Here is a 23,747-nt window from a genome sequence, read left to right on the forward strand (position 1 = left end):
GTCCCATTCATGAGCTCCCCCGTAATGTTATTATTAACAATTTTTATGCGAGGCTTTCAGGACATCACAAGGACTATCTAGATGCCTGTTCGGAGGGATCTTTCACAAGCAAGGAGGTTGAAGCTAGGTGGGATCTTCTTGATCGGATTGAGGAGAATGCTGAAGATTGGGAGAACAACAAGGGTAAAGAGTCAGGTATAAATTATGATTATGAATGCATTGAAGCTTTTATGGATGCTGATAAATTTCGAAATATGAGCGCTACTTATGGTCTTGACTCTCAAGTTGCTGCAAATCTTTATAAAGCCTTTGCTTCTCATTTTGAATTTCCTAAGAAGAATTTTGATAAGTATCATGAACCTTTTAAAGATGCTTGCATGAAGGATGAAATTGTTGTTAATGATTGCAATAAACATGCTCAAACTCCTAAGAATGCTATTTCCTATAAGCATGTTAATTTTTGTGGAATGCATAGACCCTGTGGAATTAATCAAATCGAAGATGAATATTGTATCCATCATATTAATGAAAGAACTAGAAAGTGGTCTAGGGCTCTAGATGATCTTGGTAAAAAAGTTTGTGCCCTCTATCCTTTTATTTGTGAACTTTGCCATAGAGTGGGTCATTTTAATTTTCAATGCTCATCCAATGATAATTTGAACCCCATTAGTGCTGCAAGTTTGTATTGTGATGACGAAATTACTCCTAATCAGCATGATGAACTTACTTTATTTTTGTTGTGTGAAGAGTTATCAAGAAAAATCTCTTTGTTACATATGAGTGATCTTGATATTGATGATGTTCTGCATGGGTGTTTTTCTTATTGCATTGATAATTGCCATACAAATACTTACGTACAAAATATTTTAGAAGATGACTGATACGTCTCCGACGTATCGATAATTTCTTATGTTCCATGCCACATTATTGATGATATCTACATGTTTTATGCACACTTTATGTCATATTCGTGCATTTTCGGGAACTAACCGATTAACAAGATGCCGAAGTGCGCGCTTGTCGTTTTTCTGCTGTTTTTGGTTTCGTAAAATCCTAGTAAGGAAATATTCTCTTTAATTGGACGAAATCAACGCCCAGGGTCCTATTTTGCCACGAAGCTTCCAAGACCGAAGAGTCAACGAAGTGGGGCCACGAGGTGGCCAGAGGGCAGTGCGGCGCGGCCCCACCCTTGGCCGCGCCGCCCTATCTCCCGGGGGCCCCTCGCGTCGCCCCCGACCTACCCTTCCGCCTACTTAAAGCCTTCTGTCGCGAAACCCCAGCATCGAGAGCCACGATGACGAAAACCTTCCGCAGACGCCGCCGCCGCCAATCCCATCTCTGGGGGATTCAGAGATCGCCTCCCGCACCCCGCCGGAGAGGGGAATCATCTCCTGAGGACTCTACGCCGCCATGGTCGCCTCCGGAGTGATGTGTGAGTAGTCTACCCTGGACTATGGGTCCATAGCGTAGCTAGATGGTTGTCTTCTCCTCATTGTGCTTAATTGTCGGGTCTTGTGAGCTGCCGAACATGATCAAGATCATCTATCTCGTAATTCTATATGTTGTGTTTGTTGGGATCCGATGAATAGAGAATACCATGTTATGTTGATTATCAATTTATATCTATGTGTTGTTTATGATCTTGCATGCTCTCCGTTATTAGTAGAGGCTCGCCAAGTTTTTGCTATTAACTCCAAGAGGGAGTATTTATGCTCGATAGTGGGTTCATGTCTCCGTGAACTGGGGAAGTGACAGAAATCTCTAAGATTATGGATGTGCTGCCACTAGGGATAAAACATTGGTGCTATGTTCGAGGATGTAGTTAATGATTACATTACACGCAATACTTAATGCAATTGTCTCGTTGTTAGCAACTTAATACCGGAAGGGGTTCGGATGATAACCCGAAGGTGGACTTTAGGCATAGATGCATGCTCGGATAGCGGTCTATGTACTTTGTCGTAATGCCCAATTAAATCTCACTATACTCATCATAATATGTATGTGCATGGTCATGCCCTCTTTATTTGTCAATTGCCCAACTATAATTTGTTCACCCAACATGCTGTTTATCTTATGGGAGAGACACCTCTAGTGAATCGTGGACCCCGGTCCAATTCTCTATACCGAAATACAATCTACCGCAATACTTGTTCTACTGCTTTCGCAAACAATCATCATCCACACTATACATCTAATCCTTTGTTACAGCAAGCTGCTGAGATTGACAACCTCGCTGTTTTGTTGGGGCAAAGTACTTGGTTTGTGTTGTGGAGGTTCCACGTTGGCGCCGGAATCCCCGGTGTTGCGCTCGCACTACATCTCGCCGCCATCAACCTTCAACGTGCTTCTTGACTCCTACCGGGTTCGATAAACCTTGGTTTCTACCGAGGGAAACTTGCCGCTGTGCGCATCACACCTTCCTCTTGGGGTTCCCAACGGACGCGTGTCGAACGAAAGACAATACGTCAACCACGCGCATCAAGCAAATTTCTCGGCGCTCGTTGCTCGGGAGATCAAGACACGCTGCAAGGGGAGTCTCCACATCCCAATCTCTTTACTTTGTTTTTGTCTTGCTTAGTTTTATTTACTACTTTGTTTGCTGCACTAAATCAAAATACAAAAAATTAGTTGCTAGTTTTACTTTATTTACTATCTTGTTTGCTATATCAAAAACACACAAAAATTAGTTAATTGCATTTACTTTATCTAGTTTGTTTTATTTACTACTGCTAAAATGGGTACTCCTGAAAATACTAAGTTGTGTGACTTCACAACCACAAATAATAATGATTTCTTATGCACACCTATTGCTCCACCTGCTACTACAGCAGAATTCTTTTGAAATTAAACCTCGCTTTATCGAATCTTGTTATGCGAGAGCAATTTTCTCGGTGTTAGTTCCGATGATGCTGCTGCCCATCTCAATAATTTTGTTGAATTGTGTGAAATGCAAAAGTATAAAGATGTAGATGGTGACATTATAAAATTAAAATTGTTCCCTTTCTCATTAAGAGGAAGAGCTAAAGATTGGTTGCTATCTCTGCCTAAGAATAGTATTGATTCATGGACTAAATGCAAGGATGCTTTTATTGGTAGATATTATCCCCCGCTAAAATTATATCTTTGAGGAGTACCATAATGAATTTTAAACAATTGGATACTGAGCATGTTGCACAAGCATGGGAAAGAATGAAATCTTTGGTTAAAAATTGCCCAACCCATGGATCGACTACTTGGATGATCATCCAAACCTTTTATGCAGGACTGAATTTCTCTTCGCGGAACCTATTGGATTCAGCTGCTGGAGGTACCTTTATGTCCATCACTCTTGGTGAAGCAACAAAGCTTCTTGATAATATGATGATTAATTACTCTGAATGGCACACGGAAAGAGCTCCACAAGGTAAGAAGGTAAATTCTCATTAAGAAACCTCTTCCTTGAGTGATAAGATTGATGCTATTATGTCTATGCTTGTGAATGATAGGAATAATGTTGATCCTAATAATTTTCCGTTAGCTTCATTGGTTGCACAAGAAGAACATGTTGATGTAAACTTCCTTAAAAATAACAATTTCAACAACAATGATTACCGTAACAATTCTAGTAACAACTATAGGCCATATCCTTATAATAATGGCAACAGCTTATGGTAATTCTTATGGGAATTCTTACAACAATAATAGGAACACACCCCCTGGACTTGAAGCCATGCTTAAAGAATTTATTAGTACACAAACTGCTTTAACAAATCATGAAGAAAAGCTTGGGAAAATTGATATACTTGCTTCTAAAGTCGATAGTCTTGTCACGATGTTGATATTTTGAAATCGAAAAGTTATGCCTAATGAAAATCATCATAATAAAATTACTACTACAGCAAATGCCATCCAAGTTAGAATTAATGAGAATATAAGATTGATGGCCGAATTAAGTGCGGCTAGGTGGGAAAGAGAAGAAAATGAAAAAGAAGATAATATAGCTAAAGTTTGGACTATTACCACCACTAGTAATGCTAATGCTACACAAGTTGCTGCACCTCCTACTATTAATGGTAAAATAATTGGTGTTAGCAATGTTTCCACTTCTAATGCAAAGCGCGAAAAACTACCCGAAATCGTTAAACTCATTAAATCGCTTGTGATAAAGCTGCTGAAATTTTTTCCAACATTGGGGATGATGATCCCATTTCTTTAGATTATAATGGTTTGAATTTTGATGATTGCCACATCTCTGAAGTTATAAAGTTCTTAAAAAACTTGCTAAAAGTCCTAATGCTAGTGCTATAAATTTGGCCTTCACGAAACATATTACAAATGCTCTCATAAAAGCTAGAGAAGAGAAACTAGAACGCGAAGCTTCTATTCCTAGGAAGCTAGAGGATGGTTGGGAGCCCATCATTAAGATGAAGGTCAATGACTTTGATTGTAATGCTTTATGTGATCTTGGTGCAAGTATTTCCGTTATGCCTAAGAAAATTTATAATATGCTTAACTTGCCACCATTGAAAAATTGTTATTTGGATGTTAATCTTGCTGATCATTCTACAAAGAAACCTTTGGGGAAAGTTGATAATGTTCGCATTACCGTTAACAATAACCTTGTCCCCGTTGATTTTGTTGTGTTGGATATTGAATGCAATGCATCTTGTCCCATTATATTGGGAAGACCTTTTCTTCGAACTGTTGGTGCTATCATTGATATGAAGGAAGGTAATATTAAATATCAATTTCCTCTCAAGAAAGGTATGGAACACTTCCCTAGAAAGAGAATGAAGTTACCTTTTGATTCTATTATTAGAACAAATTATGATGTTGACACTTCGTCTCTTGATAATACTTGATATACACTTTCTGCGCCTAGCTGAAAGGCGTTAAAGAAAAGCGCTTATGGGAGACAACCCATGTTTTTTACTACAGTACTTTGTTTTTATTTTGTGTCTTGGAAGTTGTTTACTACTGTAGAAACCTCTCCTTATCTTAGTTTAGTGTTTTGTTGTGCCAAGTAAAGTCGTTGATAGTAAGGTTCATACTAGATTTGGATTACTGCGCAGAAACAGATTTCTTTGCTGTCACGAATCTGGGCAAAATTCTCTGTAGGTAACTCAGAAAATTATGCCAATTTACGTGAGTGATCCTCAGATATGTACGCAACTTTCATTCAATTTGAGAATTTTCATTTGAGCAAGTCTGGTGCCTCAATAAAATTCGTCAATACGAACTGTTCTGTTTTGACAGATTCTGCCTTTTATTTCGCATTGCCTGTTTTGTCATGTTCGATGGATATTTCGATTCCATTGACTTTCAGTAGCTTTGTGCAATGTCCAGAAGTGTTAAGAATGATTATGTCACCTCTGAACATGTATATTTTGATTGTGCACTAACCCTCTAATGAGTTGTTTTGAGTTTGGTGTGGAGGAAGTTTTCAAGGATCAAGAGAGGGAGATGATACAACATGATCAAGGAGAGTGAAAGCTCTAAGCTTGGGGATGCCCCGTGGTTCACCCCTGCATATATCAAGAAGACTCAAGCTGTTTAAGCTTGGGGATGCCCAAGGCATCCCCTTCTTCATCGACAACATTATCAGGTTCCTCCCCGAAACTATATTTTTATTCCATCACATCTTATGTGCTTTGCTTGGAGCGTCGGTTTGTTTTTGTTTTTGTTTTGTTTGAATAAAATGGATCCTAGCATTCTTTGTGTGGGGAGAGAGACACGCCTGTTGTAGCATATGGACAAGTATGTCCTTAGGCTCTACTCATAATATTCATGGCAAAGTTTCTTCTTCGTTAAATTGTTGTATGGTTGGAAACGGGAAATGTTGCATGTGGTAGTGTATAATAAAATAATTGTAGAACATTGAGCTTTGGTAACTTGATTCTTTGCAAATGTTTTGAGATATTTAGATGGTAAGGCTTGCTGGATAAATAAGTTAAAATTAGTAGTGGATTGTTGTCTTTAAGCTTGTGCCGTACTACAAACTCTATTTAAATAGTTGAAGGCGTAGTTGGACTTGATAGCTTTCCATGTCTCGAGAGTTCATCGTAATAACTAAGTTGTGCTTAAGGTAGAGGTAGCTAGCGGGGTACTTGTGCCACCGTGAATGGCCCTCCTTGGAGTAAATTTTAATCATGCTCTTAATGATGAACGTGCTAGTTGTTTGCAATAAGCTTGTGAGTTCTTTTTGACTAATGTTAAGCTATGGTTTTTGGCACTTCCACCATCCAAATTTGCTAGCCTCTTCAGACTGTGCATTGCCTTTTGCTCACATTGAGAATTGTGCATACTTCATTGCCGGTACATCCAAAACCCGTGGAGAACTTTCTTGTTCTCCTACACATAAGCCCATACATCTCCTCAAAACAGCCACCATACCTACCTATCACAAAGCATTTCCATAGTCGTTCCGAGATATATTGCCATGCAACATCCATTTTTTACATTACATGCCATGTTGTCATTTATTATTTATATATTGCTTTGCATGATCATATACAGCTGATGTGTGGTTTACCCATGTTACGCTAGATCATTGCACATCCTGCTACACTGGCAGAGGCATACAAGCTTTCATACATCATGTTTCATTCGTTATGAGTTATTTGTACCAAAAGTGTGTTGTCATATTAGGATGTTGCCCCTAAAATGAAAAGAGCCGTGGAGGCCATCAAAAAGAAAAATGAAAAGAAAAAATGAAAAGAAAGAAGAAAAAAAGAAAAAAGAAAGAGAAAAAAAGAAAAAGAAAAAAAGAGAATAAAGAAAAAGGGGGCAGCATTACTATCTTTTATCCACACTTGTGCTCATGTTTTAGCACCCGCATTATTCATAGTCATCATTTGTGCTCATGTTTAGCACCTACATTCATATGAGAGAGTTTTCATGTTTTACTAGTATAACTATGTGGGGAATTTACACTATAGAACTTGGGTTGTATATTCCAATGATGAGCCTCCTCAAAAGTGCTTCTAGGTCTTCGTGAGCAACCGAGTTGGATGCACCCTCACTAGTTCCATTGGAGAGCTTTCATACACATATAGCCTCTATGTGCATCCGTTGCATGGCAATCACTACTCCTTGCATAAAGCATCGATCATAAGGCTTCCTCTTGTCTAATGGTCATTTATAGCTTTGCAAGCCTTTCTTCCATTTGGCCTTCCAAACCCCCATTAACGTTCTTTATGCCATAACATCCCGGTGCTAATACCAAATGCTTGCGCTCACCGGTTGAGTAGACTTCAAACAGCTTGATTCATGACGTTCATGTTTATGTTTACTTGACGAATCCTTCTTATGTTGTGAAAATTTACTTGATGCTTGGAATGAAGGATAGAACTTCTATGCTGAATACTTAATACATCTTTAATGAACTTTGTACTGGTTGCATGTCTTTAAAGAAATAGTTCATGAAAACTTCTAGCTTGTCTAACTCTTGCATTATCATCTCTTATATCAATATAGATACTTGCTTTGAATGATTTGATCTCAGCTCATATGCTTTACAATAGTATGATCAAGGTTATGATGGCATGTCACTCCAGAAATTATCTATTGTTTATCGTTTACCGCCGGGACGAGCAGAACTAAGCTTGGGGATGCTGATATGTCTCTGACGTATCGATAATTTCTTATGTTCCATGCCACATTATTGATGATATCTACATGTTTTATGCACACTTTATGTCATATTCGTGCATTTTCTGGAACTAACCTATTAACAAGATGCCGAAGTGCCGCTTGTTGTTTTCTCGCTGTTTTTGGTTTCAGAAATCCTAGTAAGGAAATATTCTCTAATTGACGAAATCAACGCCTGTGGTCCTATTTTGCCACTTAAGCTTCCGTAAGACCGAAGAGCAACAAAGTGGGGCCACGAGGTGGCCAGAGGGCAGGCGGCGCGGCCCCACCCTTGGCCGCGCCGCCTCGTCTCCCCGGGCCCTCGCGTCGCCCCCCCGACCTACCCTTCCGCCTACTTAAAGCCTTCTGCCGCGAAACCCCCGCACCGAGAGCCACGATACGGAAAACCTTCCAGAGACGACGCCGCCGCCAATCCCATCTTTGGGGATTCAGAGATCGCTTCCGCACCCTCGCCGGAGAGGGGAATCATCTCCCTGAGGACTCTACGCCGCCATGGTCGCTCCGGAGTGATGTGTGAGTAGTCTACCCTGACTATGGGTCCATAGCAGTAGCTAGGATGGTTGTCTTCTCCTCATTGTGCTTAATTGTCTGTCTTGTGAGTTGCCGAACATGATCAAGATCATCTATCTCGTAATTCTATATGTTGTGTTTGTTGGGATCCATGAATAGAGAATACCATGTTATGTTGATTATCAATTTATATCTATGTGTTGTTTATGATCTTGCATGCTCTCCGTTATTAGTAGAGGCTCGCCAAGTTTTTGCTATTAACTCCAAGAGGGAGTATTTATGCTCGATAGTGGGTTCATGTCTCCGTGAATCTGGGAAGTGACAGAAATCTCTAAGATTATGGATGTGCTGTTGCACACTAGGGATAGAACATTGGTGCTATGTTCGAGGATGTAGTTACCGAATACATTACGCGCAATACTTAATGCAATTGTCTCGTTGTTAGCAACTTAATACCGGAAGGGGTTCGGATGATAACCCGAAGGTGGACTTTTTAGGCATAGATGCATGCCGGATAGCGGTCTATGTACTTTGTCGTAATGCCCAATTAAATCTCACTATACTCATCATAATATGTATGTGCATGGTCATGCCCTCTTTATTTGTCAATTGCCCAACTGTAATTTGTTCACCCAACATGTCGTTTATCTTATGGGAGAGACACCTTCTAGTGAACTGTGGGACCCCGGTCCAATTCTCTATACCGAAATACAATCCCACCGCAATACTTGTTCTACCAAGTTTTCGCAAACAATCATCATCCACACTATACATCTAATTCTTTGTTACAGCAAGCTAGTGAGATTGACAACCTCGCTGTTTCGTTGGGGCAAAGTACTTCTGGTTTGTGTTGTGCAAAGTTCCACGCTGGCGCCGAATCTGGTGTTGCGCTCGCACTACATCTCGCCGCCATCAACCTTCAACGTGCTTCTTGGCTCCTATCGGTTCGATAAACCTTGGTTTCTACCGAGGGAAACTTGCCGCCGTGCGCATCACACCTTCCTCTTGGATTTCCCAACTGACGCGTGTCCGAACGAAAAGACAATACGTCAACCACGCGCATCAATCACCACACCCTACCAAAATATGATAGGACCGTCGTGTGTTTTGAACTTATTAATGAAGGGATTTCTATTTTCGTGCCCTCGCTTCCTTAGTTGTGCCTGCTTTTCCCAGCTCCTTAGTTTTTCCTCAGTTTTCCCCAAGTCCTTGTTTGAAACCCTGTAAGCAGCTGTATCCACGGGGCAGAACTGCTGTTGGACTGCTCCGTGGCCGACGAGTGGGGTCGTGTTGTTTGTGGGGTCGCGTCGAGTGGGGCTAGTAGGAAGGAACCGCGTGGGACAGGACGAGACCATGTTTGTGTGGCCGTAGCGTGTGTGGCCATAGCGTGTGGGGCCGTAGCGTGTGGAGCCGCGTGGGTCCGGGACGTGGGCACGAGTGGCTTTCGTCTCTTTCGCCTGTATTAGCAGTTTTCAATGTACCTTTTCCTCTCTCTCGCTCGATGACATAGGTATCCCCAATGGGCCTGCCGAAGATAGTACCCGGGTTTATTGAAGGCCCACTACCCGAGGAATGAGAAGATTCGGAAGCCCAAGATATTGTTAAGGGAAGTTAGAGTTGTAATAGGAAAGCATTATTTGTAATCTTGCGGGATGAGTTAGAAACCTTCCCGGACTCTGTAACTTGTACAATACAAATCCCTCGGCTCCTCCTCCTATATAAGGGGGAGTCGAGGGACAAAGAAAGCATCGAATCATTGTTTCTCAAGCCCTAGTTTCATAATCGTCGAGTACTTTTCGGCTGAAACCTTCGAGATCTACTTGCCCTCTACTTCCAACTAAACCTCTAGTCTACAACCCACAGTGCATTGACAAGTTAATACCTTGTCAATTGGCGCCGTCTCGTGGGAACTAGAGGCGTCAAGGATCCGATCTCGATGGCACGTTCAAGATCGTCGACTTCATCAACCGCAAGCAACGCGATGGATCGAGGTAAACAGATCGCAACTGGTCTTGTCGATTTTGTTCCTCACCCGCCCTCCCGTTTGGATGCATATGCGTATCTGGAGGAGCCTATGGAGATGACATTCGGAAGATTTCACTTTCGCGTCGAGAAAGAGGGATCGTATCGTGTCGAAATTCCGATTTCGTCGGGATCGTTTCTGCAATGATTCCGATTTTTCAAGCTATACATCGTCAACCGAATCAGAGAGGAAGAAATCTTCGACGTCACGCTTCATCAGCACCAGTGGCAAGAGAAAAACTTGCCAAGATCTTCAGCGACATGTCGCTTTGAGTCATCTCATGACTCCTATATAAGCGATGGCTTCAAGCAAAGTGTCGACAGCCTACGACTTCATCGACAAATCTACTACAAGGCAAGGTCTTCGCCAATCTTCATGATGGTGTCATCAAACCCAACATAGATCTGAATACAAAGTATCATCAGATTTATGTCATCGGAGAGCCAAGTCAGTGATCAGAGGAAACATCTCGAGGCTTTCGACGATTTGGGAAATCCATACGTTGATCCCTCTCGATTTACGGCGAGGCTCTAGGCAATAAATATATCGGGCCACATGTACCGCGAGATAGAGTCCAACTTCCGCAAGCAGCATGGGATAGAGCCGCAAGAGCTATGGATGGCTCGTAACCAATGGCCACCACAGCCACGCCGTAAGAATTACAAGCATATCAATATAGGCTCGCACGAGCTGCAAGGGAATTGGAAAACAGATAACCGAGTTAAACAGCTAAGAAAGGAGGCAGCCTCTCGCATCAAGTAGGCGCAGGCGTGTGGCAGAGCTGAGTCGACAATCTAGAACTTCGGGTGATAGCCACAGGAAGCTCTGGAATGTGAAAGCAAGATCAAGGTTACAAAACGTACCTCAAGGAGAAAGAGAGCACTTGGTTCAAAACCTCGACATGTCTTTTATGTCGATAGACACGAGAGGAAACATCATACCCAAGACACCAAGCTGGGTATATGGCGACACAAGCTTTCATCCTTGCATCTAGACCACCCCCTCAGAGATCCAAGGGAGGCATTGTATAACATGGCAATGGCAGGAGTTGGAGCCATGGGGACGGCGTTTGTGTCAACACCTCCCGAAGGAACAGCAAGGCAAAATAGTCCACGCACCCGCGGCAAAGAACAAAGCAGCAGCTCCCGAAGGACCAAGTGGAGCAAGGGACACGGCAGCACAAGCAAGGGTTGACAGAGCGCGACAAAGCGTAAGGGAACATCGGCAGTCCCGTGAGCTAAACGACGAGGATATGTGTGGTTTGCCATGCTTCACAAGGAGAGTTCGAAACTCTGTCCCTTCGGGATTCAAGTTACTCCGATAACTTCCAAGAAATTCGACGGCCTTCAAGATCCAGAGGATTGGCTAGTTGATTATCTCGAGACTGGTGAAACTCACAGAGGAACCAGAGCAACAGCTATGCAAAGCATCCAGTGCATTTGAGTGGAGCCGCACGATCTTGGATAAAGAAACTTCCTCTCAGGATCTATCGACAAACTGGGATAGCTTCGAGGATGTGTTCGTCAAGAACTTCCTGGTCCACATGTAAAAAACCTGCGTCATTAGAGGAACTAAGAGCGTGTCGACAAAAGCCGGGACGAGCCAATGAGAAAATATATCCGAAGGTGGAATATCATCAAAAACTCGGCAGAAAATATATCCACGAGAGAGCAATAGATGCGTTTGTCGCAGTGTGATCGTGCGTGGAGATTTTGTCGAGGATTTGGGGAGGACCAATCCAAAGACAAGATTCCGCACTAATGGAAATAGCAAACAGATGGGCGATGGAGAAGATGATGTTCACAACAAGCTGCATAGGTCGCCAGAGAAGACCGCGGTCGAAATTATCAACCAAGGCGACGATTTCTGCAGCATTCGAGCTATGACGCTCCAGTCAAATCCCGGCTGGCTTCCGAGCAAGCGCTGGAGGAAATAACAGAGATGATTACCGTGAGAAGCAATGAGCAACGAGGCGAATAATAGAGACGACTCTCGAAACAATAGGCAAATAGCGGCCAAGGTTCCGTAGGCCTTCGTGTCTCCCGAAGAGATGATGAACGGGCCGTGTCAGATGCACTTTTTCCTCGATAGCAACGGAAAAAGACAACAGACATCCGCAGAAGGATTGTCGCAATTTCCAGTGCAATGCTAAGGTATGCAGGGCATGCTAATGCTCAGCAAAGACAGAGAAATCCTCGGAACCCAGGAGTGAGATTCACTTGCCACCTCCTCCCGCGATTACGGACGACAATCGACATCAGCTCAGAATAGCGGCAGCACCTCCACCACCGCCTTACGTGGATCCTAACTCTAATCTGAGCGGTCTCGATGATTCGTAAGGGAAGGCCATCCAATAGGGCTCGTAAAGTAATCTCGCTAAGGTGTTTATGGCGTAAAAATGCCTCCACCAACAACGAGTATCTTAATTGGTCGTGGCAAGACATTGGTTTCACCATAGCGGATCATCCACAAGAAGTTCTCGACCAGTATAAACAAGCACTCATACTACCAGCGGTCATCGCAGGATTTGACGTATCTCGCGTGTTTATAGATGGCGACAGCAGCTTAAACCTTATGTACGCAGATATATTAAGGAAGATGAACATATCCCTAGCAAACCTGAAGCCAACAGACACGAGATTCCACGGTATGACACCGGAGAAGCCAAGTTATCCGCCGGAAAGATTAATCTCGACGTTCAGTTTGGGACCCGAGAAAATTACAGAATCGAGAACTTGGAGTTTGAAGTCGTCGATTTTCCGTCATAGTACCACGCTCTATTGGGACGACCAGCATATGCTAGATTTATGGTGGTGCCACATTACACGTACCTGTTGTGGAGGATGCCCGGACCTAAGGGACCAATCACAAGCCAAAGGAAGCTTCGCCTCTAGCCGATAAATGTGATAAGGATTTTCATCGAATATCGAAACTTTCGGGATGCAAGCCGAGTATTTGGCGTCAAGGCTCATGACCGACTACAATGTACCGCCGTACGTTGGAAGGCCAAATAAAGAATCAACTTTCAATACTGAGAAAAATTCTAAGGAGGTGCAGATTCACCCGACAGACCCGAAAAGACGACGTCCATCGCAAACGACATGGACCTCGCATAGCAAAGCGCGTCGTCGAAGTTCCTCCGTGAGAACTGGAAAATCTTCGCATGGTGTCCAGCTGACATGCCAGGAGTACCCAGGGAACTTGCCGAGCACCACCTAAACTTGGATCCACTAGCGAGACCAATCAAACAACCTTGCGACAAGTTTTTCGGAACCAAACCGCAAGGCTATGGGCAGAAATTGATCGACTAAGAGAAGCTGGTTTTATCAAGGAGTCGCACACAGAGGCCACATGGGGTAGCAAATCCAAAGAGTTGGTGCCGAAGAAAAACACTAAGGTCCTTCGACATGTGCACGACTTTACGTGTCTCAATAAACATTATCCAAAGGATCACTTTCCCTCCCGAGGATCGACCAAATTATCGACTCCACGGCAGGATGTGAACGTCTTTCCTTTTTTGGACGATATTCTGGTTATAACCAGATCAGGTTAAAAGAAGAAGATGAAGTAAAAACAGCGTTCATCACAACTTACGGCAGTGTTTTGCTATAGAACAATGCCCTTTGGTTTGAAAACGCTGGAGCAACATATCAGTAGGATGATGCGTATGTTTGGCGACACGCATTGGAAAAAATGTGCAAGTGTACATCGATCGATGTCGTCATAACGTCAAAAAGGGGATTTACGCTGATCGAGGATCTCAAGGAAACCTTCGATAACTCCTCGACAAATTTTGCCACAAGTTGAACCCCGACGGCGTGCTCCTTCAAGCGTCTCCAAAGTAGGAGAACTTCTTGGGTTTCTAGTTTCAGCAAGAGGGATTGAAGCAAATCCCGACAAAATACAAGCTATCGTGAAAAATGAGGAAACCAACAAAGTTGAAAGAAATACAGCAATTAACTCAAGCGAGTCGCAGCTTTAAGCAGATTCGTCGCCAGCCGGGAGAAAAAAGCGTTATCGCTTTCTACGCTTTAATAAAGCAAGGGGAGAAATTTAGTGGAACGAAGAAGTCGATAGAGCTTTCGAGGATTTGAAACGCACAATCTCGACACCACCAATCTTGGTGGCGCCGAAGGAAAAGGAACCTCTCCTCGGGTCAGACATTGCAGCCACACCTCCCTGTGTGGTTAGCACGGTGCATAGGTCGTCGAAAGAGAAGAAGAAGGAAACTCCATGGAGTGCAAATGCCGTATACTTCATCGCTGAAGTTTTATCGCCTTTCCAAACAGCGTGTACCCGCAATACCGTAAAACTAGCATATGGAGTGATTACAACGGCAAGAAAGTTGCGCCACTATTATTCGGCACACCCGATAATAGTAGTCAATGAAGCACCTCTTTCAAATATACTGAACAATCCAGAGTTAATAGGGCGTGTCTCCCTTTGGGGAATAGAACTTTCCCCTGGACATCACGTATGAAAAAGAAAGGCAATCAAGTCGCAAGTTTTGCCAGATTTCATTGCAGAGTGGATGGAGCTGCAAAACACGGGACCCCCAGATTTGCTCGAGAACTTGGACCATGAACTTTGATGGATCCAAGAGAGTAGAAGGAGCTGGCGTAGGAGTAATACTTATATCACCCGAAGGCGACAAGTTAAAGTATGTCCTACGAATGACGTTCCCAAACGCATCCAACAATGAAGCAGAATATGAAGCCCTCATACACGGGATGAAGATGGCGAAAGCTATGTGCAACTCGACTAAAAAATTTTGGTGACTCACAATTGGTGGCTCAGCAAGTTATGAACCAATGTGATGCAAATTAATGATAGCATGATAGCATATAAGGAGGTGTACAATGAGCTTGAGAAGCTATTTGATGGATGCGAGGTAAATCACATCGCAGGTTGAGCAATGATGAAGCCGACGTTCTCGCAAACATCGGGTCGCAAAGGCCTTCCAATCTCGCCAAAGCGTATTTTAAAGAGATAGCGGAGAGATCCACAAAGCCGAAGAAGGCGAGAAAAAGCAAAGGAAGAAAAAACTTCTGCGCCCCCTCAAAGAAGCCGTGGAGGACGAAGAGGACCAAGAGCTTGTGATGATGGTAGAAGTTCCTTGGATGCAAGCGTACATATCGTATATCCTTAGGAAAGAAATACCCGACGATCCAGTTGTGGCAAGGCGAATTATTCGATGATCCAAAGCTTTCACAGTGGTCAAGGGTGAGTTATACAAGCGAGGTATTTCAGGCGTCCCGCAAAGGTGTGTCACACTCCGAAGAAGGAAGGATAATCCTAAAAAGATGTGCATGAAGGAATATGTGGTCACCACGCGAGCAGCCGAGCTATTGCTGCCAAGGTTTTTCTGGGCAGGATTTTACCGGTTGACGCAATCGAGGATGCAAAAGAGATAGTAAGAACCCGTGATGCGTGCCGTAGATTCGCCGCAAAACCTCACTCTCCGGCGGCAGAGCTGATGCCAATACCATTGTCGTGGCCCTTTGCCCAATGGGGACTTGATATGGTGGGAAAGTTGCATAAAACTTCGCCAGGAGGATACGAGTACTTGTTGGTTGCTGTCGACAAATTCACCAAGTGGGTAGAAGCGAAGCCAATAAATTCACCAGATGCAGCGTCGGCAATAAAGTTTGTGAAGGGCCTTGTTTTTCGGTTTGGAGTGCCTCATAGCATTGTCACAGCATAACGGTACTAACTTTACAGCCTAAGGAGTTCAAGGCATACTCGCGCAGAAGCTGTGCATCAAATTACACTTTGCGTCGCTTGGACACCCGCAAACCAATGGCCAAGTCGAAAAAGCCAATGGTATCATCTGCAACGGCATTAAAAAGCGCCTACTAGGACCACTCGAAAAGGCTCGACATACCTGGCCAGAAGAATTGCCAAGTGTTTTGTGGAGCATCCGAACAACACCAAATACGTCGACACAAGAAATCTCTGTTTTTCCTCGTCCACGGAGTCAAGCAAGTACTACCAATCGAAATAGAGCATGATTCTCCAAGAGTAACAGAATATGACGAGGAAACATCACGAAAAGCTCGGGAGGACGATATGGATGCACTCGATGAAGCTCGAGACGAAGTACTATCACGAGTCACCAAGTACCAGCAGGACCTGAAAAATTACCACAGTCGACGATTATGCCCCGTAGATCTTTCCAGGTCGGCGATTTGGTCCTACGGCTTAACCAACAAAGTACTGAAAAGCTCGAGTCACCATGGTTGGGACCTTACATCGTCACGGAAGTCATCGACGGAGGAGCATACAGGATCAAGGACAAGAAGACAGGGGTTCCCGAGAAAAACCCCTAGAACGTGGCGCAGCTCAAAGCGGTTCTACGCTTAGAGTCGAAATATAGTCCTCCTCTCGTAAAAATACAATGTACCGAAACGCCCGCGAGTTTTCAAACGCACTCTTTTCCTTTTCGGGGCACCGAGTGGGGCCGGAAAGGTTTTTAATGAGGCGGGCTCGCGGTGCTGCAATATAATAAAGATAGTGGAGATATACTTCTTAATCTTCGACACGCTCGGGGGCTCAACGGCTTCAAGTTACAAAATATACACAATATAGATAAACTAGACTTACCGAAATATTTCGCCTTGGTACAAGAATATCTCGCCAAGTAGAACATCGGAAGCTACAAACTATAAATATAGTGTACTCGTCAAAATTTTACTGCTTTGGTCTAAAAACCTCGCAACAAAAATATAGAACGTCACCACCAAGACACTCGGGGGCTTGTACCCATCGACAGCAAAATATATATATTTTCTTGCAATAAGAGAAAAATCTTCGGGATAACAAAACAGTATAAACTCCAGCCAAAGGCTCGGGGGCTCGACGATCAAAAATAGAAACAATACATATTTTCATAGTTGACAGCTTTACAATATAGATCATGTTTACAAATACACAAAGACGTATCAATGGTGAAACTACAGCAAGAAAAAGTAAAAAACCCTCAATGAATACCTAGCACATGGTCTATGGTTATTCGCTCATTGGAAGGACGAGTACTATGCTCGGCATAGCTACCCTTCACAAAGAACTCCGCATCCATCCGAAGAAGTTCATCCATCATATCTTCGCTTCACATTGTGAGTCACCAGATCATCAATCTTGCCCATGTTTCTCTTTTTCTTCGACATCTTAGCCAGGCACGTGGGAACAATTTGATTCATGGGCAATTTTGGATAGCAAATCTTTATCATCATCATAGCAAATCTTGCGCCAGCAGAGAGTTGAGCCCGCACAAAGCCATGGATTCGAGGAGCATCTCGAATTTTTTTCATTAAAGCAGGAAGAGTTTCTGGCATCTTGTTGCGAGGGAACATGGTTCCATAAACTAAAAATAAAGTCTTCGTACAGAAGTCAAGGAAGTCACGGACCTGAGCCGCACGATCTTGGAATCTGACAATTTGGCGGGTACGCTCAGGAGTAACCCAAAAGTTAGAACCATGTTGTGCAGCCAGTCTGAGCAGAACATTGGCTCGAGCTTCAACACGTTGATCTTCGGCAGTAGTATAAAAAATGAGCCTGGTACAGCAAATAAATTGTCAAGGAAGGAAAAATAGCAAAAACAACATCCAAAGACATGGTTATGAACAGGAAACATACCCGTCATGTCCAGTCAAGGCCACTATTAGCTGAAGCATATAATTTTCTCGAGAAGAAGCTTCTGTGAGCCTCAAAGAATAAAGCAGCATCCTTTGCAACACTGGCTTCTTTCGCCTGATGAAGAGCCATTTTATCTCTCTCGGATGCTTGTCGAGATTGCTCCATCATCGTAAGAGTTTGTTTCTTCATGGATTGGAGTTGTTGGCGCAGTTCTTGCAAATCTTGCGACAAATGTTGTCTTGAAGAACCTTCGATGAGGTTATCATTGACTAGTGTTTTCTTCGAGAAGGAGGAAGCAGGAGAAGTATCTACAGAATGAGGATTGGCAAGAGTAGTTATCAAATATCAATCGAAAAGAAAATTCAAATATCAAATGATTGCACAAGACAGTAATTCCATTGATCTTCGTGAAATTTACATGGATATTAAGGTAGAAGGAGTTCTTCAAAGGGACTACTAAGGTAATTGTCGCCAAAGCTAATATGGCGACAATAGCTAAAGAAACAGTAAAAATAAAAAGAAGGGGCATTCAACTAGACCTCCGGCTTTGATGAGCTAGGAGTTGAAGATGGTTTGATTCCGAGATAGGCCAGGATTTTCTTCGTGTTGGGCTTTGCCGCCCTGATCAGCGATCGCCATTCTGTTTGCTTTATCTGTTCTGTGTCGCCTACTTTCGCCGCTTGATAGTTTGTTGGCTATCGCCGACCAAGGCAAATAAAGAAGCTTTGACAAAGAATCTTCATGTTCTCTTGGCGCATCTTCATTCCAAGATCCTCTCGTGGATTGAAGTCCTTGGCAAGAGCAAGGAAAGTCTTGGGTTCCGCTTTCTTCGGAAGAAATAGGGAACAGCCGTGACAATCCTACGTCACTGCTCAATGCCTTTCGCGAGCTTCGGTTCCATGAAACTCAAGGACAGAGAGCGCGTCAAGAAGAGGATCGTTGTCGGGATCTTTGATACGTCTCCGACGTATCGATAATTTCTTATGTTCCATGCCACATTATTGATGTTATCTACATGTTTTATGCACACTTTATGTCATATTCGTGCATTTTCTCGAACTAACCTATTAACAAGATGCCGAAGTGCCGCTTGTTTGTCACTGCTTTTTGGTTTCGTAAATCCTAGTAAGGAAATATTCTTTAATTGATCGAAATCAAAGCCTGTGGGCCTATTTTCTCACGAAGCTTCCGTAAGTCCGAAGGAGAGACGAAGAGGGGCCACGGAGGGGCCACACTATAGGCGGCGCGGCCCCCTTGGCCGCGCCGGCTCGTAGTGTGGGGCCCCCGTGCCGCCTCTTGACCTGCCCTTCCGCCTATAAAAAGTCTCCGTGACGAAACCCCCAAGCACCGAGAACCACGATACGGAAAACCTTCCAGAGACGCCGCCGATCCCATCTCGGGGGATCCAGAGATCGCTCTCCGCACCCTCGCCGGAGAGGGGAATCATCTCCCGGAGGACTCTACGCCGCCATGGTCGCCTCCGGTGTGATGTGTGAGTAGTCTACCCCTGGACTATGGGTCCATAGCAGTAGCTAGATGGTTGTCTTCTCCCCATTGTGCTATCATTGTCGGATCTTGTGAGTTGCCTAACATGATCAAGATCATCTATCTGTAATTCTATATGTTGCGTTTGTTGGGATCCGATGAATAGAGAATACTTGTTATGTTGATTATCAAAGTTATGCTTATGTGTTGTTTATGATCTTGCATGCTCTCCGTTACTAGTAGATGCTCTGGCCAAGTAGATGCTTGTAACTCCAAGAGGGAGTACTTATGCTCGATAGTGGGTTCATGCTCGCATTGACACCGGGACAAAGGATGTAAAAGTTCTAAGGTTGTGTTGTGTCATGTTGCCACTAGGGATAAAACATTAGTGCTATGTTCAAGGATGTAGTCACTAGTTACATTACGCACCATACTTAATGCAATTGTCTGTTGTTTGCAACTTAATACTGGAGGGGGTTCGGATGATAACCTGAAGGTGGACTTTTTAGGCATAGATGCAGTTGGATGACGGTCTATGTACTTTGTCGTAATGCCCAATTAAATCTCATTATACTCATCATGATATGTATGTGCATTGTCATGCTCTCTTTATTTGTCAATTGCCCAACTGTAATTTGTTCACCCAACATGCTGTTTGTCTTATGGGAGAGACACCTCTAGTGAACTGTGGACCCCGGTCCAATTCTCTTACTGAAATACAATCTACTGCAATACTTGTTCTACTGTTTTCTGCAAACAATCATCTTCCACACAATACGGTTAATCCTTTGTTACAGCAAGCCGGTGAGATTGACAACCTCACTGTTTCGTTGGGGCAAAGTACTTTGGTTGTGTTGTGCAGGTTCCACGTTGGCGCCGAATCCCGGTGTTGCGCCGCACTACATCCCGCCGCCATCAACCTTCAACGTGCTTCTTGGCTCCTCCCGGTTCGATAAACCTTGGTTTCTTTCTGAGGGAAAACTTGCTGCTGTGCGCATCATACCTTCCTCTTGGGGTTGCCCAACGAACGTGTGAAATACACGCCATCAAGCTCATTTTCTGGCGCCGTTGCCGGGGAGATCAAGACACGCTGCAAGGGGAGTCTCCACTTCTCAATCTCTTTACTTTGTTTTTGTCTTGCTTAGTTTTATTTTCTACTTTGTTTGCTACACTAAATCAAAATACAAAAAAATTAGTTGCTAGTTTTACTTTACTTGCTATCTTGTTCACTATATCAAAAACACAAAAAAATTAGTTTACTTGCATTTACTTTATCTAGTTTGCTTTATTGTCTTGCACTCTATATTAAAAATACAAAAAAATTAGTTACTTTTGTTACCATGTCTAGCTCTGAACCTGTTACTTCTTCGCTTGAAGAATTAGTCTTCACTTTTAAACAAGGGGATGAGGAGAGTTTTAAGGATGCTTGGTCTAGGATTTTTACTTCTTATCGTAAAACTGAACCTCAAATGACTCTAAGTTTGCTCCTTAGTAATTTTTATTTCGGTATTATGATTCGCTATAGATATGCTTTGGATACTTTAGTAGGAGGAGATTTCCTTCATTGCAATGGGGATCAAGCTTTTAATGCCATAAAGAAGTTGGTTGCATCACATGATTCAGCTAATAACTTTGATTCAGCCCTCACTAGCATATATAGTAGATTAAACAATCTCGAGATAAGTACATCTCGCTTGGATGATAACTATTGCCACGTTCAGAATCGTCTTGAACAAGTTTTAGTGAACTCTAAAATCTCATTGTGGGATCCTGCTGTTAAAATTGTTATCGGTGATCGAACTCTCCATGCCTACTGTGATATTATGTATGAATTTTGCCTTATGCCTGAAAGTATTTATAAATCTTTGAAACTTTGGGGAGTCGAGGAAGGAGGAGAAGAAATAACTCTCATTGATAACTCTACTATAATTCCTAAAGGAATAGCCGCAGGTGTGCATACAACCATTCTTGGAAGAACAATATCCATTGATTATCTTGTTGTTGAAACAGGAAAACTCACACTCGGAAGATCCCTGCTGAAACTATTGGGAGCAGTCATTGATGTTGGAGAAGGCACTCTGAAATTCACCTCTATACCGGGGGAAACTCATACATTTCCTAAACCAAAGGCAAAGAAAAACAATAAGAAAGGTAAGGGTAAAGCCCAAGGTAATGTTGACACTTCGTCTCTTGATAATACTTGATATACACTTTCTGCGCCTAGCTGAAAGGCGTTAAAGAAAAGCGCTTATGGGAGACAACCCATGTTTTTACCTACAGTACTTTGTTTTTATTTTGTGTCTTGGAAGTTGTTTACTACTGTAGCAACCTCTCCTTATCTTAGTTTTGTGTTTTGTTGTGCCAAGTTAAGCCGTTGATAGAAAAGTAAGTACTAGATTTGGATTACTGCACAGTTCCAGATTTCTTTGCTGTCACGAATCTGGGTCCACCTCCCTGTAGGTAGCTCAGAAAATTAAGCCAATTTACGTGCATGATCCTCAGATATGTACGCAACTTTCAATCAATTTGAGCATTTTCATTTGAGCAAGTCTGGCGCCATTTTAAAATTCGTCAATCGAACTGTTCTGTTTTGACAGATTCTGCCTTTTATTTCGCATTGCCTCTTTCGCTATGTTGGATTAATTTCTTTGATCCATTAATGTCCAGTAGCATTATGCAATGTCCAGAAGTGTTAAGAATGATTGTGTCACCTCTGAATATGTCAATTTATATTGTGCACTAACCCTCTAATGAGTTGTTTCGAGTTTGGTGTGGAGGAAGTTTTCAAGGATCAAGAGAGGAGTATGATGCAACATGATCAAGGAGAGTGAAAGTTCTAAGCTTGGGGATGCCCCGGTGGTTCACCCCTGCATATATCAAGAAGACTCAAGCTGTTTAAGCTTGGGGATGCCCAAGGCATCCCCTTCTTCATCGACAACATTATCAGGTTCCTCCCCTGAAACTATATTTTTATTCCATCACATCTTATGTGCTTTTTCTTGGAGCGTCGGTTTGTTTTTATTTTTGTTTTGTTTGAATAAAATGGATCCTAGCATTCACTTTATGGGAGAGAGACACGCTCCGCTGTAGCATATGGACAAGTATGTCCTTGGTTTCTACTCATAGTATTCATGGCGAAGTTTCTCCTTCGTTAAATTGTTATATGGTTGGAATTGGAAAATGATACATGTAGTAATTGCTATAAATGTCTTGGGTAATGTGATACTTGGCAATTGTTGTGCTCATGTTTAAGCTCTTGCATCATATGCTTTGCACCCATTAATGAAGAAATACATAGAGCATGCTAAAATTTGGTTTGCATATTTGGTTTCTCTAAGGTCTAGATAATTTCTAGTTTTGAGTTTGAACAACAAGGAAGACGGTGTAGAGTCTTATAATGTTTTCAATATGTCTTTTATGTGAGTTTTGCTGCACCGGTTCATCCTTGTGTTTGTTTCAAATAAGCCTTGCTAGCCTAAACCTTGTATCGAGAGGGAATACTTCTCATGCATCCAAAATACTTGAGCCAACCACTATGCCATTTGTGTCCACCATACCTACCTATACTACATGGTATTTTTCCGCCATTCCAAAGTAAATTGCTTGAGTGCTACCTTTTAAATTCCATCATTCACCTTTGCAATATATAGCTCATGGGACAAATAGCTTAAAAACTATTGTGGTATTGAATATGTAATTATGCACTTTATCTCTTATTAAGTTGCTTGTTGTGCGATAACCATGTTCACTGGGGACGCCATCAACTTTTCATTGTTGAATTTCATGTGAGTTGCTATGCATGTCTGCCTTGTCTGAAGCAAGAGAGATCTACCACCATATGGTTAAGCATGCATATGTTAGAGAAGAACATCGGGCCGCTAACTAAAGCCATGCTCCATGGTGGAAGTTTCAGCTTTTGGACAACAATCCGCAAATCTCAAATGAGAAAATTATTAATTGTTGGTATATGCTTATGCATAAAAGAGGAGTCCATTATCTCGTTGTCTATGTTGTCCCGGTATGGATGTCTAAGTTGAAGAATAATCAATAGCGAGAAATCCAATGCGAGCTTTCTCCTTAGACCTTTGTACAAAGTGCATAGAGGTACCCCTTTGTGACACTTGGTAAAAACAATGCATTGTGATGACCCGGTAGGTCCAAGCTAATTAGGACAAGGTGCGGGCACTATTAGTACGCTATGCATGAGGCTTGCAACTTATAAGATATAATTTACATGATGCATATGCTTTATTACTACCGTTGACAAAATTGTTTCATGTTTTCAAAATCAAAGCTCTAGCACAAATATAGCAATCGATGCTTTTCCTCTATGGAGGAGTCTTCTTTTACTTTCAATGTTGAGTCGCTTCACCTATCTCTCTCCACCTCAAGAAGCAAACACTTGTGTGAACTGCGTGCATTGATTCCTACATATTTGCTTATTGCACTTATTATATTACTC

The sequence above is a fragment of the Lolium perenne genome, chromosome 1 (assembly GCF_019359855.2).
Source record: "Lolium perenne isolate Kyuss_39 chromosome 1, Kyuss_2.0, whole genome shotgun sequence".
NCBI lineage: Eukaryota > Viridiplantae > Streptophyta > Magnoliopsida > Poales > Poaceae > Lolium > Lolium perenne.